We start from the raw sequence: 15,601 nt of genomic DNA, 5'->3' as shown, positions 1-15,601 counted from the left end.
TTGAAATGACTGATTTTTAATTTATTACTCACATGTGACCGCGACATTACATTTTCAGCAGACATTCCTCCAGTGTCCTAATGGTCAGATCCCTTAGCTTATACTTAATTAGCCATGTTAGTCATTTTCTAATCTGCTTAGTCCTGAACAGGGTCATGGGGGTTGTTGGAGCCTATCCCACGAAGCACTCGGCACAAAGCAGGAATAAACCCTGGACCGGATGCCAGTCCATCACACAGCAAACAGGCACACACACATGAACATAAACACACACACAATAGCCATACACTATGGTCAATTTAGTATCTCCTGTTCACCTAACCAGCATGACTTCAGACAGTGGGAGGAAACCAGAGCACCCGAAGGAAACTCACACAGACACAGGGGGAACATGCAAACTCCACACAGGGAGGACCCGCGACGTGAACACTGGTCTTCTTACTGCAAGGCAGTGCTGCCACCATGCTGCCCTAATTAGTCGTATGTTAATCCTAACTGGTTATTAGAGAAACCTTTGTAATTGCATTATTACTGGTAAAACCTCTTATTCAGTTCACATGAGTTGCAAAATATTGCCATTCCTAAAGTTTGGTTCTAGGAAACAGCTTTCTCAAGAAACATAGAAGTCTATATACAGTGGTGCCTTGAGATATGAGTGCCCCAACGTACGAGTTTTTTGTGATACGAGCCGTCACTAGGTCGATTTTTTGCCTTGAGTTATGAGCCAAAATTCCAAATACGAGCCATCAAAGAGCTTGTCGCCGCCCTTTCCGAGGAACTGACAACAGAGGAGTTGACGGAGCTACAGATTCGGCAACATACGGAGGTTCTGCAGGAGATCGGTATTGCGGAGGAGGTTACCTCATAAAGTGAGATAAAGGAAGTGTTTGGAATGTGGGAAAAAGTTTCGAACTTTAAAGAAAAGAAACACCCTGAAAAGTTGCAACTGATTGTGCAGCAGCGCTATTTAATGACACTTGCCTAACACTTGACTTTATTGAAAAGAAAACCTGAAAAAACTGCAACTGATCATGCAGCGGCGCTATTTAATGACACTTGCCTAACGCTTGACTTTATTGAAAAGAAACATCCTGAAAAAATTACAACTGATCGTGCAGCAGCTCTATTTAATGACACTTGCCTAACTCATTTCAGAAACATTCTAAAGGGGAGGACTAAACAAAGCTCCTTGGATAGGTTTCTATTGAAACGCCTTGAGAATGAAAGTGAGGAAAGCGTGGCAAAAAGAAAAAAAACTAGTGAAGAAGAAAATTAAGTTAAGCAAAAGTGAAAGAAAAAACATTACAATATGCAAATCGGTTTATTTCTTGAGATTCTCTTTTATGTATTAGGTTTTCTTTTGTTTGTATACAATATTTGTTCATTATAAATACATTTTTCTTATGTTGAAAACATTTAACAAAAAATTGGGGTGGTTTTTTGGGGGCTGGCACGAATTACTCTCATTCCAATTAATTTCAATGGGAAAAATTGATTTGAGATACAAGCATTTTGACTTATGAGCTCGGTCACGGAACGAATTAAACTCGTATCTCAAGGTACCACTATATATATATATATATATATATATATATATATATATATATGTATATATATATATGTATATATACAGTATATAATCTTATATATAAACGTCTAAGTGTGGAAGTGTGTGTGTCTGTCTGTCCTGCCTGGAAGTGAGAGATGGAGTCGGGGTAAAGGCTCCACCTCCGAGTAAACAGAGAACTCGCTTAGCCGCTAATAACACAAGCAAGGCCAGCACGTCAGCAAAACAAAACCTCCGAAGAAAGACAAAGTCGCTTAGCCGCTAACATCGGCAAAATGGTATCCCTTTTACTTTTCCTCTTGCCACTAATGCAGAAGCAATGCGAGTACGTCGGCAAAACAAAACCTCCTAGGAGAGAGATGCCTCAAGTAGTTCCTTTCAATTACCTGACATCTGTACATTTCAGTTTTGTTCTGACGATTTCAATAGTTTCTAGGAATCCAGCCTTTTTACAGCACGGGCTTATACAGCTAGTATATATATATATATATATATATATATATATATATATATATATATATATATATAAAAGACAATGTCCCCTCGGGGATTAATACAGTGTACCAAATATATACTGTATTGTGAAGCCCAGGGCACGTACCACCGCCCTAACCCCGACACAAACAGGCAGGACACCAATTGTCACACATCACATGGTTTATTTTACACAGTGTTGTCTTCCATAGCACACAAGACACAGAGCACAACACAGTCCCTTTTGCCGCCAGTCCCTCTTGGGGAATCAAACTTCGGACATCAGTGCTAGAGGCGATTACCTGGTAGGTAACCACCCATACAATCAGATTGTGATTCACACTACGAATGCCATGAATGTAATTACCCCGATCTACATGCTGTCAAATGAACGAACCACACGCCTCTAGCGCTGATGTCCGAGGTTCGATTCCCCGAGAGGGGGGTGCAGTGGGTGTGTACGCCTGATGAGCCCAGAATTAGGGCGGAACACGTGTCGCGTACTCTTAGCATTATTTGACAGTAAACTATTTCAACCATTCTATGATCTGCTTCTCACAACTGAAAAGAGGGCACCGTGGCGGATATTAGTCGACTTTCATTTAAGGGGATTTGCAGACATTTCAGTCACATAACACTTTTTTTACATAGACCCCTTCATTTCAGAGCACTGTAATGTTTGGGACACAGCAACAGCAGGTCTAGTAAAGCCACCATATTTAGAAGTTTTGTTGCGTATCCCTTGGACACAATGACTGCTTGAACTCTGCAATTCATAGACATCAGCACAGGTGCTGAGGGTCTTCTCTGGTGATGCCCTGCCAAACATCTAATGCAGCCATCTCAAACTCCTGCTTGTTTATTGTGCTTGTCCCCTTAGGTTTACTCTTCAGCATATGGAAGGCCTGCTCCATTGGATTTTCAGTGGGTGACTGGCATGGCCATTGAAGAATTTTCCATTTTTTTAGCATTGAAAAACTCCTGTGTTGCCTCAGCAGTATGTATGGGTGTAGGATGAAGCATCGTCCAATGAGTTTCGGAGCCTGTAAAAATAAAGAGGACAAGAAAACAGAAAAAGGTTTGGGGTAGTCACCCCGTATACTTGAAACAAGCAGTTTGAGCAAATGACTTTCAGACTGGAGTCCAAAATAGAACTGAGTAACAAAATGAAAACTGTGGTTATATAGGTGCACTGGAGGAAGTGATGTCAGAGAGCTGGAACTGGTAGTGACATCTTTAGACTCGGGCGGGATTTCCTTTGGCTGGTCTGCAGAGGAAAGAGAGAAAGGATCATCGAACACTGCCAACCACTGGTCCACCATGTAATTAGATCCATTTGAGCCCTTTAGTTGCCTCCCATGCTCACATGTGTGACAAGACATTTACTGGCACTTAAGAAGATCCTTTTGTACATCTCAGAATTTGCTGTGCTACTGCTGTCAGCAGTTCCAATATCAATGAAAGGAAGTGTACCAGTCAGGACCTGTGTCAGCCATACATGCCCAAGCCATAACATCCCCACCACCTTGTTTAACCGATGAGGTGGTCTGCTTTGGATCTTGGGAAGTTCCTGTTTGTCTCCACACTTTGCTCTCACCATCACTCTGATCAGGTTCATCTTTATCTCGTCTGTCCACAAGACCTTTTTCCAGAATTCTGCAGGCTCTTTGTAGTCCTTTTTTCACAAACTGTCATCCGGGCATCCTGTTTTTGTGGCTAACTTGTTGTTTGCATCTTCCAGTGTGACCTCTGTGTCTCTGTTCATAAAGTCTTCTGTGGATACTCATCTCTGACACATCCACATCGGCCTCCTGAAGACTGTGTATGATCTGTTGGACAGGTGTTGGGGAATGGTTCTTGACCATAGTGAGGATTCCCCTGTCATCAGCAAACTGCCCAGTCTTCAAACTGGTGAAAAACTAAGCTTGTTAAGTTTTATTTCAAAATATATGATTGAAATGAATCCATCCATCTCTCTTTGTTTTTAATATCAAGTCAAGTGTTTTTATGGTTATACCATCCATAACACCATATTGTAGCATACAGTTGCACAAAGTAGCGTTCTCCAGGACCGTGGTGCGACAAATGCATAAACACAGGACAAGTGCAGGACAGGTCAAGAACTATACCTTACTAAAAGTTGATCAATAAATAAAAAATAGGTAAGTGAACAGATAGTAATAATATTTGACAAGGCATACTGTGCTCTGATGACTATGAAGGATAATTCTAACCTTGTCCCTCTGTCTGTATCACTCATAAGTGTTGCTTTTTGGTCCTCTGGCTTCTATTAGCGGTCTTGGTAATAACTTTGGTCCTCTTTCCCCACGTATTAAAACACATTTTAACATTCTGGGGTGGGGATTTTCGTTTCTTCCCTCTATTGTGACAGAAAGATAAACACACCAGTCAAGGGTAGTTTTTTTCCATCTTAGAAACATAGCTAAAATTTAGCCTTTCTATTAGCTAAAAATGGGTACCCAAAAGAGGGAATGCATTACTTCTGTCTTAGTTTCTCTTTGTTGCCTGCCTGTTAGGTATAGGATTGAAATTAATGTGCTTTTGCTTATTTTTAAACCAAAAAATAATGTGGTTCTTCTAAGTATCTCAGATCTTCTTCTTAAGTACTACAGGGGGCTCAGATCTTCTTTACAATCTCTTTTGCAGGAAAGAAAGGTTCTGGAACTTAAATTCAATATTCTAAAAGAAGAAATAAAATTATGATAGTGAACTTTAGTCCCTGTCCATGTCTCTTAAAGAAAAGAAAACCTCAATTGCCTCTAATATGAACATTTTGCATGTTCTAAATTGCAGGGCCCTGCATTAAAATAGACTTTGTACATCATTAAAATTATGTCGATTACACTGTTGCTTGATTTTATTAATGAAAACAGGAAATTTATAGGATTCTTGGTTGTTAGTAAAAACGGAACTAATGAGGGTATTAGAAATAAACTTGGCCCCTTAGAATTAAAAGTCAATGCAGAAGTAAAAAATTTAGGTGTAATCATGGACTCTGACCTAAACTTTAAATTACACATTAATTAGATTACTAGGATTAGATGTTTAAAATTTAGGAACATTGAAAAAGTTAGACCTCTTATAACATTGCCTGATAATAAGAAATTAATTCACACTTTTGTTTTCAGTTGACTGCAATGTACTCCTAACTGATCTACCTAAGAAAGACATCAATCGGTCGCAGTTAGTCCAGAATGCAGCAGCAAGAATCCTAGCCAGATAAAGAAAATCTGAGCACATCATGACAGTGTTTGCATCATTACATTGGTTCCCGGTGTCTTTTAGAATTAGCTTTAAAATATTAATAGTATTTAAAGAAATAATCTTGCTTCTTCCTATATTTTGGAGTGCCTGTCTCTTCCTACATTCCAAGTCGTAACCTTAAATCTTCTAATGAAGGGTCTTCTTATTATTCCAAGAGCCAAGCATAAAACAAGTGGTGAGGTAGCCGTCTGCTATTATGCACCAACAATCAGGAATAGGCGGGCAAACACCGTAGATCATTTAAAAAAATGTCCTAAAAACCCACTTTCTTAAATTTGGCCCTCTTGTAACTATAATTTAGTTCTACCCTTCATAAATTAGATAAGCGCAGAATTATCATACTCTACAATGAGGAGTATGTGAATTTCCCCTTGGGATTAATAAAGTATCTATCTATCTATCTATCTATCTATCTATCTATCTATCTATCTATCTATCTATCTATCTATCTATCTATCTATCTATCTATCTATCTATCTATCTATCTATCTGTAATCTTTATTAATATTTAGTTTTCTGTTTTCTTTTCCGGTTCTCCTGTGCACCACCACCTGAACAATGTCCTGTGCAGACACCTGTGATGTTTAAGTGAAAGCAGACACCCTAACCTACCACAAGACCCACTGCACCAAATCCTCTATGGTGAAACCATACAAAAAACTAATAAAGAACAAGTAAGGACATTTATGTTATGTAGCGGGTCCTCCCTGTGTAGAGTTTGCATGTTCTCTCCGTGTCTGCGTGGGTTTCCTCCGGGTGCTCCAGTTTCCTCCCACAGTCCAAAGACATGCATGGTAGGTGCATTGGTGATCCTAAATTGTCCTTAGTGTGTGCTTGGTGTGTGGGTGTGTGCCCTGTGGTGGGCTGGTGCCCTGCCCGGGATTTGTTCCTGCCTTGCGCCCTGTGTTGTCTGTGTTTGGCTCCAACAGATCCCCATGACCCTGTAGTTAGGATATAGCGGGTTGGATAATGGATGGATGGATGGATGTCGTTGGATTCCATTTATGTTTAATTGGTGTCTACCTTGTTCTCTGTGTGTTTTACCACATCTGTATTCTGTGATTAGTAACTGGTATAATCTGGACTTGTATTTTAGCTGACTTTTGTACCTGCACTCAGTGAAGGGCGCTATACAAGAAATACCTTTTATTGTATTGTATTGTTCTGGTGGGATTTAAGTCTGGACTTTGACTGCGCCACTCAAGGACAGCCAGACTCGTCTCAGATCCACCCCATTGTGCTTTGATAAATTGTTGGGCTGAAAGGTGAAGTATGGGCGGCACGGTGGCACAGCGGCAGCTCTGCTCCCTCGCAGTTAGGAGACCTGGGTTTGCTTCCCGGGTCCTCCCCGCGTGGAGTTTGCATGTTCTCCCCGTGTCTGTGTGGGTTTCCTCCGGGTGCTCCGGTTTCCTCCCACAGTCCAAAGACATGCAGGTTAGGTGGATTGGTGATTCTAAATTGTCCCTAGTGTGTGCTTGGTGTGTGTGTGTGTGTGTGTGTGTGCCCTGCGGTGGGCTAGCGCCATGCCCGGGGGTTTGTTTCCTGCCTTGCACCCTGTGTTGGCTGGGATTGGCTCCATGAGACCCGCGTGACCCTGTAGTTAGGATACAGCAGGTTGGATAATGGGTGGATGGATGGATGTTAGGCAGAATGCCCAGTTTGAGGGAGGGCTTGCCAGTCTTTTGGCATGGAATCCCAGAAGATTTTTTTTTTTTCTAGAAGCTTAACTGGAGTTTTCTGTTTTTCTTTTTTCCTTTCCACCCTGGCAAAGTGACCTTCTCATCTGAATGCCATTTAGAGACTTAAAAGAACACTTCTATATTTAAAATATCTATTTTTCTTAATTATATATATATGTCTAATGTAAGTATACATTATTTTTGTATACTATTTACGCATAACATTTCTCATCTAACTGTAATTTGTTTTTCTTTGTATGTAACTACTTCTTTGACATCTTGTAAAGCATTCTGCGCTTCATCCTTTGTATGAAAATGTGCTCTAGAAATATGTTGCTCTCTGACCTGTAAGAGAAATTCAGCAAATGAAGAGATAGGACTGCAGTGTTCTGTTTATTAGTATTTAAAAGAAAGACGCCTAAGCACACAAAATCAATAGGCCCCAATTTAAATTTCAAGATTTGCAAATGGTTGTTAATTGGGGAATAATCAGAATGAAATCAAATTACGTATACTTTTTCACTCACACAAAAGCAAACACTTCATATTATATGCCACCACCATCTACCCAAAGCACCATGATGTTCCAACAATGATGGATGGATTAAAAGCCAGAAGTCTGTATGACCATCAGCATCAAGTGACTCCGTGAGAACCCTAACTACAAAGAGGACTATTTCATTTATGTTAGGTAGAATGCCCAGAGGGGACTGGGCGGTCTTGTGGCTTGGAACCCCTACAGATTTTATTTTTTTCTCCAGCCTTCTGGAGTTTTTTTTGTTTTTTTCTGTCCACCCTGGCCATCGGACCTTACTCCTTTTCTATGTTAACTAATGTTGTCTTATTTTAATTTTGTATTTTGTCTGTTATTTTTCTTTTCTTCATTATGTAAAGCACTTTGAGCTACTTTTTGTATGAAAATGTGCTATATAAATAAATGTTGTTGTTGTTGTTGTTGTTGTTGTTGCATTCATGTGTTGCCTTCTCTGTTCAGGCCACTGAGATGATTGACTTGCCGGATCTGCATGGAATGACAAAAAGATAAAATCTAAGATGAATTTGTATGGATTTGCATATACAAATTGCATACAATGTAAAGCAAAAAAGAGAAAACGAAAGACATAAACAGTGCAATAGCAACAATGGTCTATCACTTGCACTGCCTTGCTCCTTAAAACTTCATCTGCCTGTTCACTGCCATTGCTGCCAAGTATATACAGAAGCTGCAGGCCAGCTGCTAACCCTCTGTTTAAAGCCCCTACAATGGACATGTTTGCTTCTACACTGGAAGAAGGTCACCTCGTCCATTTTCAATTACTGAACCCCATTTTCTGTTGCATCATGTGGACAGCATATACCTGGTGAAGGAATGGCACTGGGATGCACTGTAAGAAGAAGACAGACCAGTGGAGGAAGTGTTAGGTTTGGGCAATGTTCTGCTTGGAACACCTGAGTCGAGGCATTCACATGGACAAAATGATGTGCAGCACCTATGTAAACACCACTGCAGACCAGGTGCCCCCATTCATGACATTGGTATCTCCAATTGGAAGTGGTACCTTTCAGGTACAGTAGATAATTGTGCCCCACCACACTGCACAAATTGTTGCCTTGACCTCCAAATTCCTCAGATCTCTATCTAATCGAAGATCTGATGGATGTATTAAAACTTCACCTCACCACTTACGGGAGTTAGAGGATCTGCTGTTAAAATCCTGGTGCCAAATACCACAGGGCACATACAGAGGTCTGGTAGAGTCCATGCCTTGGTGGGTCAGCACAAATTGGAGTAACAGCTTATATGCAGGTGTTCATAATGTTGTGGCTCATCAATGAGTTTGACAAGCACTCTTAGCACTCACAATGTATATGTATGTTGTGGAAGATGACCCGGACAAAGACAGGTGGACACGTTCAACTCACCCAACACACGTTTATTATAGTACTCCATATTTACAATAAGTGCACACGCACACCCCAAAGTCCCCACAAGTCCAGGCCAACAATCCAAATGCCATTCCTTCTTCAGGCCGCCTCCTTGCCTCCTCCAAGACCTCGTCCGTCCTTCACTCCCGACTCCAGCCATCGAATGGAGGGAGGCGGCCCCTTTTATAATCACCCGGATATGCTCCAGGTGCCTCCCGACAATCTTCCGCCGGCACTCCCCAGTGTGGCGGAAGTGCCGGCTGCGCACCCCGAAACACTCCTGGTGTCCCCGATCCTCTTCCCCTCAGCTCTTCCGGGTGTGGTGGAAGTGCTGAGGTCCAGGGCTCCAAAGGCATTGGGGCACCCCCTGGCGGTGACCACAGGCCCCTACAGGGTTGAGCTTCCAAGCTCTGCACCCATGGTCCCCATAGCCACCAGGGCAGTCGCCCCCACGTGGTCTAGGGGAGGCATAAGCCCTCCTCTGGTCCTCCGGGGCGTCCTGGCCGGGTCGCCCCCCCCCCCCCCCCCCCAGCCACCTGTGACAATGTATACTATATTTATTTAAAAGTATATATATATATATTATATAAAAAAATTTTGGGTCGAGACGTGATCATCTCAGGGAGACACATTGAAGTCCCGCGAGACTACTTTCGCATCACGCCCTACTAACAAACAATTTCTCGGAGACACTTTATCGTCCCGGGAGACAGGCAAGTGAGACAAAAGGACCGCTGCTGTACAGGCTTTTAAATGATCGTCGCGCAGCATGACATGCAGATCACGCAGCTCGGTAGCAGCAGCTGCAATCCAGCAGCTGATTCGTCTGCATCTCCTTAGCATACATTCAGCCCCCCCCGCCCTTTACAATGTCAGCAAAGTGAGCCCCCTAGTATATATATATATATATATATATATATATATATATATATACATACATACAGTATATATATTGTGACGGATGGCTCTTGCCTGGCCGGAAGGCCGTCATAACAGAAGGACTGGGGGAGCAGATGTGCATAGGACACTATCTCCCCCAGAAAGCTACAGGGCAGCCCCCAGAGTTCCTGTTGCTCTACAGACTGCAACAGAGCTTCATGGGAGTTGGAGTTTGGGACAGCCCTGTTGGGTTCCATGGGGACTGCCAGGGGGATCTGCAGAACCCTACATTGGGCTTTCACCACACCTGGGAGTGATCCCAGATCTGCCTAACGAGCCACCTGGAACACTCCCAGGAGCAGCATAAAAGGAACCTGACGTCAGGAGGAAGCAGGACGAAGCTTGAGGGAGGAGTGGAGGCGGAAAAGAGAAACAGAGAAGAGAAGAAAAAAAAAAGTAAGGACTGTATTGTGCATTGTGTGCTTGGTACTTTTTACTGTATTGCTGCTGGGGCAAAGCAAAAGCGCTTCCCCAGCTCCGAATAAATGTGTGTTGTGTCCTGGACTTGTGTCTCTGGCTGTCTGTGTCGGGTTGGGGTGGCTGTACCCCCCCTGGTGTTCCACAATATATATATATATATATATATATATATATATTTGTATGGATGTTTCACCAGACACATGTTTAACTGGGACACTGTGAAAGTAAAATTCAGGGCCAATACCAAGGGTGCCAAAGAAATTGCTGAATTGTGGCTCTCTAATGAAAACACCGTTAAAAGACACTTGGGCTTGAACCCAGCATATGCAGGCTTAAAAAAGAAGAACATCCAAATAATAAAAAGACTTTATGACCAACACCTTTCATTCCCCAGCTTATTAATCCTCCGAAACCACCATACACACTTCATTCGCTATATATTGCCTTTGATTCATGTATGTCTAATTATTTTCCTCTGATGGTGACACCTGGTTGGTTGTCGAAAGCTTAGGAATAATAAACTATGTGACTCTTTTTCTCCCTTTGTGGATCTCTAGCTGCAAATATGCAAACTGCATCACAGACCTTTGCTTCCATATATATACAGTATATATATATATATATATATATATATATATATATATATATATATATATATATATACATTGTGATATATGGCCGGCCATTCATTCCGGCCAATACCCCCAGGCCGCCAGATGGAGCCCTTCTTACAGCATGGAGGTGCCCCGAATTCCAGCAGGGCATCATGGACATTGGAATTTTCCTGTACCACCCTGCTGGATAACATTGGGGCCTCGAGGGGACGCTGCAGGGAGACCCAGAGACTTGTATTTTCATTACAACCCGGAAGTACGTCCCAGTCTCATGGACAGAGGAAATGACGTACTTCCGGGTTGAAGAAGAGGAGTTTTCCCCTGACCCAGAAGTGGTGAATAATCACATGGACTGAGGGATCAGAAGCACTTCCGGGTCAAGAACTATAAAAAGGACTGTGGGGGATCCCAGGGTGGAAGGGTGGCAACGCGTCTGGGAGTGGAGGATTGTTATTGTTCATTGTATTTATTATTGTTTATGAGTATAGTAGAGTGGAGGGTGCTTTGTGCACTGTATTGTCCAAATAAAATACGTTATTGGACTTTTCTCTCCTATCTGTCACTATATATATATATATATATATATATATATATATATATATATATATATATATATATATCCTCTTTAATAAAATCCCTGTGTGCGTCCAGGTGTTCGTGTGTGTGTCTTCTGGTGAAGTGCGCATGCGCGGGGCACGGTGCAATGCGCGATATTACTGTCAGAGCAAGTTAGAGGCATTTCACAGAAATACAAACCAGTATTACTGCGAGAGGAAATTAAAGGTACCCAATACAGTGACTCGTATTACAGCCACATACAAGCCAGTATTACTGTCAGAGGAAATTAAAGGCATATTACCGACCCGCACGCCTGTATTACCGCCAGAGAAAATTAAAGGTATATTACAGATGTACAAGCCAGTGGACGTACAAGACAGTATTACTGTCACAGAAAATTAAAGACATACAATACACGGCGGCACCCCACAAAGAACGGTCAGCTCAGCAAGTAAACATCAACAAAAGAAAGGCTGAAAGAAAGAAAAATACGACCAACAAAAAGAATGAGGTCAAAGTCCTTTGCCATTTAATATAGACTGTTCCTACTAATGTTTATGCACTACTGTTCTAGCGCCCGTTATTGTAACGGGCTAAATGACTAATATATATATATACCAGTAACAGCACACTGCACAATAACATGCAGTGAATACACTTGACTTATAGTTTTCATCCTCTTTCTCTGTACGTTTATCATTCGTTTGCTCAGAGGTTGATGCACTTGCTGCTTCCTGAGCAGCTCTTCTTTTCTCCACCTTAGCGGCCCGCTTCTTCTATTCTTTCGTTGCTATCTTTTCGCATTAAAACTGATTAAGTCAGTTTTTGTGTTGCAGTTACTTAGTAAGTTTGACTTAATTTTTCAGTTAAGCTGGCACTTAAGTCTTCAATCTGCCTCAAGAATGATTTAAGATATGAAGAGGTAGAGAAAGTGACTGCGAAGGTGGTAGGGATGAGAACGCAGCTGCTGGCCGCTGCTGAGAGTTGATTCTACAATAAAATAAAATAAAAATAAAAAGAGGAATAACTTTGGAGGTCAGTCATCACCCCGAAAGCGGATAGCAGACGTCACGTAGTATATGTGTACCAAATTTCAGGTCAATGGTTCAAGCGGTTTGCGAGCTATAGGTGATTTAAAATCCTGGACAGACAAACGGACAGCTGCGGTAGTGTATTATATAAGAAGATATATATTGTCACACATGTGCACTTAGGGGACACCTTTAAGGCTCCTGTGAGGTAAACACTTCCACACCGCTGTTGCTGACTTTTCTTTTTTCTCCACCCGTAGCTCTGAAGGGCAGCACCAAGACGATACCTCACCATGTCCCTCAAGCCATAACGGAGGTTCCGCCCCATCCAGTGCTAGAGCTACAGTATATATTTGGTCAACTCTCCAGAAGTGACTGTTCATTTTGGGACTTAGTGTACAAGTAAGTAAGACATATCTCCTGTAGTCTACGCAGCATAAACTGATTTGTTGTCCACAGCAGTGTCTGTTACTTTATTTTCTTTCATTTTTTTAAACCAGCATTAAATAGGGTTTACCAATGAGGTACTCCAACTCTTGATCTGTGCTCCATAAAGATTGTGACAGTATACACACACACACACGTATTCACAGTGTATATATACAGTAGTATTTCTACCCACAAGGAGACACATGTTTTGCTAACTACAGTGAACACGATTAGATAGAGAAATCTGTTGGTTTGTCTTAGGACTTGCAAAAGGAGCGTCACTGAGTTTACTTCTAGCATTCCTACCAGGGGTGCCAAATGTCTGCAGCTGGACATAAGTCCTTAGGAAAGAGTTTCACAGTAAGACAATAAAGGAAAGGTAAAGTTGCTTATAATTGGATTACATAATACAATTTATGGATGGCATTGAAGGTGCAGTAGTAGTGCTGCTACCTCGCAAGGAGGAAAAAGAAGTTGAGGTTCTGGGTGTTCCCTGCGTGGATTTTGCATATTCTCCCTGGGTCCATGTGGGTTTCCTCCAACAGTTAATAGAGCTGCAGGTTAGGTGGTGTAATGGACAGATCAACATCTCAGCTGGGATGGACTCCCTTCCCTAATCTAGCTGGGATGCCAACATGCAAGATGCACACAATGGAATGGAAATCCCACCTGGGGTAAGTACTAGTCTCTTTCTTGGTCAGGAGGCCACACATATGAGGCAATAGGAGGCTACTTCCCATATACAGGTTGTTCCTCCATATGCTGCATGGCAGCATCCCTTGTGGTGAGCCCCGGTATGGTTGCATGCAGGGCAGCATGGGAGTTGTGGTCCCACAGAACTTCTATGTTGGGTTTCATTTTTGGGCTAGGGGTAGCTATTGGGAGGTGAGGTTCGAGTTTCCACCCAACCTGGAAATGCCTCCTGAAGACTGTGGCAGACGACCAGGGACGTTGCCCCACTGGGACGCCTGGAGAGCAGAAGGACCGGGATAGAGGCAATACCTTGCCCTGGACATGAGTCAGGGAGCACCTGGAGCATATCCGGGTGCATTATAAAAGGGGCTGCCTCACTCCATTCGAGGAGCCGGAGTTGGGAGGTATCATATTTCCTCCGAACATAAGACCTACTCCGAAAATAAGCCCTAGCATGATTTTCGGGCTGCTCTGTAATATAAGCCCTACCCCAAAATTAAGCCCTAGTCAAGATCATCAGCTGAACGCCTAAGGCCAGTTTTATACTATGATTACATCCATCAATTCGCGGATGCACCCATTCCAGCAGCATCGGCACAAGACAGAATCAAACTCTCTGGACGGGGCATCAGCTCATCGCAAGTTGAACACAAGCACACACATACACTAACGTCATTGTAGCTTCACCAAATCCCCAAACCTTCATGTCTTTGGATGGAAAACTGAGCAGACTGTGGAAACCCACCAGGAAAACATGCAAACTCCAGGCAGGGATCACAAGGGACATGACTCCCTGCGAGACAGCAGCACTACCACTCTGCCACCGTGCCACCCATATGTGTAACTATTTGCAGTACTCATTATTTAAACAAAGTTAACGATTTATCTGTAAAATGTAACATCCATATTTTTAATGCATTTCATCATGAAAGTGATATCAAGTATAAATGTAAGGATTCTAAATGTGCAGAATATCATAAATGTAATGTGTTCTGTGTGGCGATTGCTGCCTGCCGCTGCTGTTGGTTCAGGAGGAAGCCCGAGAAGCGCGTAGCGATATAACAACTGGGTCAGTTTTAAGATGACGTTTACGACAGACAATTTTAATGACAAAGTAAACTACAGGATTAAAGAGGACATTTCGAGTTTAAAGCTGAAATTTCCACTTTAATCATAAAATAAACATTTTCATTATGTCCTTTGTCACACACATGCGCACGGGAGGCAGCTAAAGGGCTTGAGTAAAGGCAGTTCCGAGTCATACCGAGATGTGGCAGAGTGCACTGACTCTTTTTCTCCCTTTCCTGTAGACCATTCACGGGAGATTCCACTTGGCCCTCTTGACATCACTTCCAGGACCGAGCCTATGGAAGGAGACCTTGCTGGCTCCGGCCCCTGTGATGTCACGTCCGGGCTTGAACCTATGGCTGAAGACTTTCATGAGTCCGACCCCTATGATCTCACTTCCTGTCTTCCCCTTTAAAACCCTCCACCTTTTCCCTATTCCCTCAGTTCTGTTTTGGTCTCGATTTTGTGCACAGCAGTGCTATCATTTAAACGATGATTTGCAGCCAGGAACCCAAATATATACAGGTGGCTGCTCAAACCTTGCTATGGCTCTTTGTGGCTTTTGTGACACTTTATTTTATTTTTCTCTGTGGGTTAAAATACGCCGCCGTACATTCTGATGGTATTGTGAAGGTGCAAAAAGAAAAAAAGACGGCACAGAAGATGGTATGTGAGACTTTTATAATGTAACGTGTCATTACTTTGGGGAATACGAGACGCTTGAATATCAAAGCACTACAAATGCATTTGTATGTCGGCATTTTGCTTCACCACATCAAACCTTTCATCAAACATCGAAGCGCGTACATCGATCCTGTAGGATCCTAAAAGTGTAGCGTAGGTTCGAATGTGAATGAGTTGTGACGATATTCCAGAAGATGACATGACTGTATTTGGATAAATGTATATTGTTGTACA

This window comes from Erpetoichthys calabaricus, chromosome 8 (assembly GCF_900747795.2).
Source record: "Erpetoichthys calabaricus chromosome 8, fErpCal1.3, whole genome shotgun sequence".
Classification (NCBI taxonomy): Eukaryota; Metazoa; Chordata; class Cladistia; order Polypteriformes; family Polypteridae; genus Erpetoichthys; species Erpetoichthys calabaricus.
The sequence above is the reverse complement of the archived record's forward strand: the minus strand, read 5'-3'. Positions refer to the sequence as shown.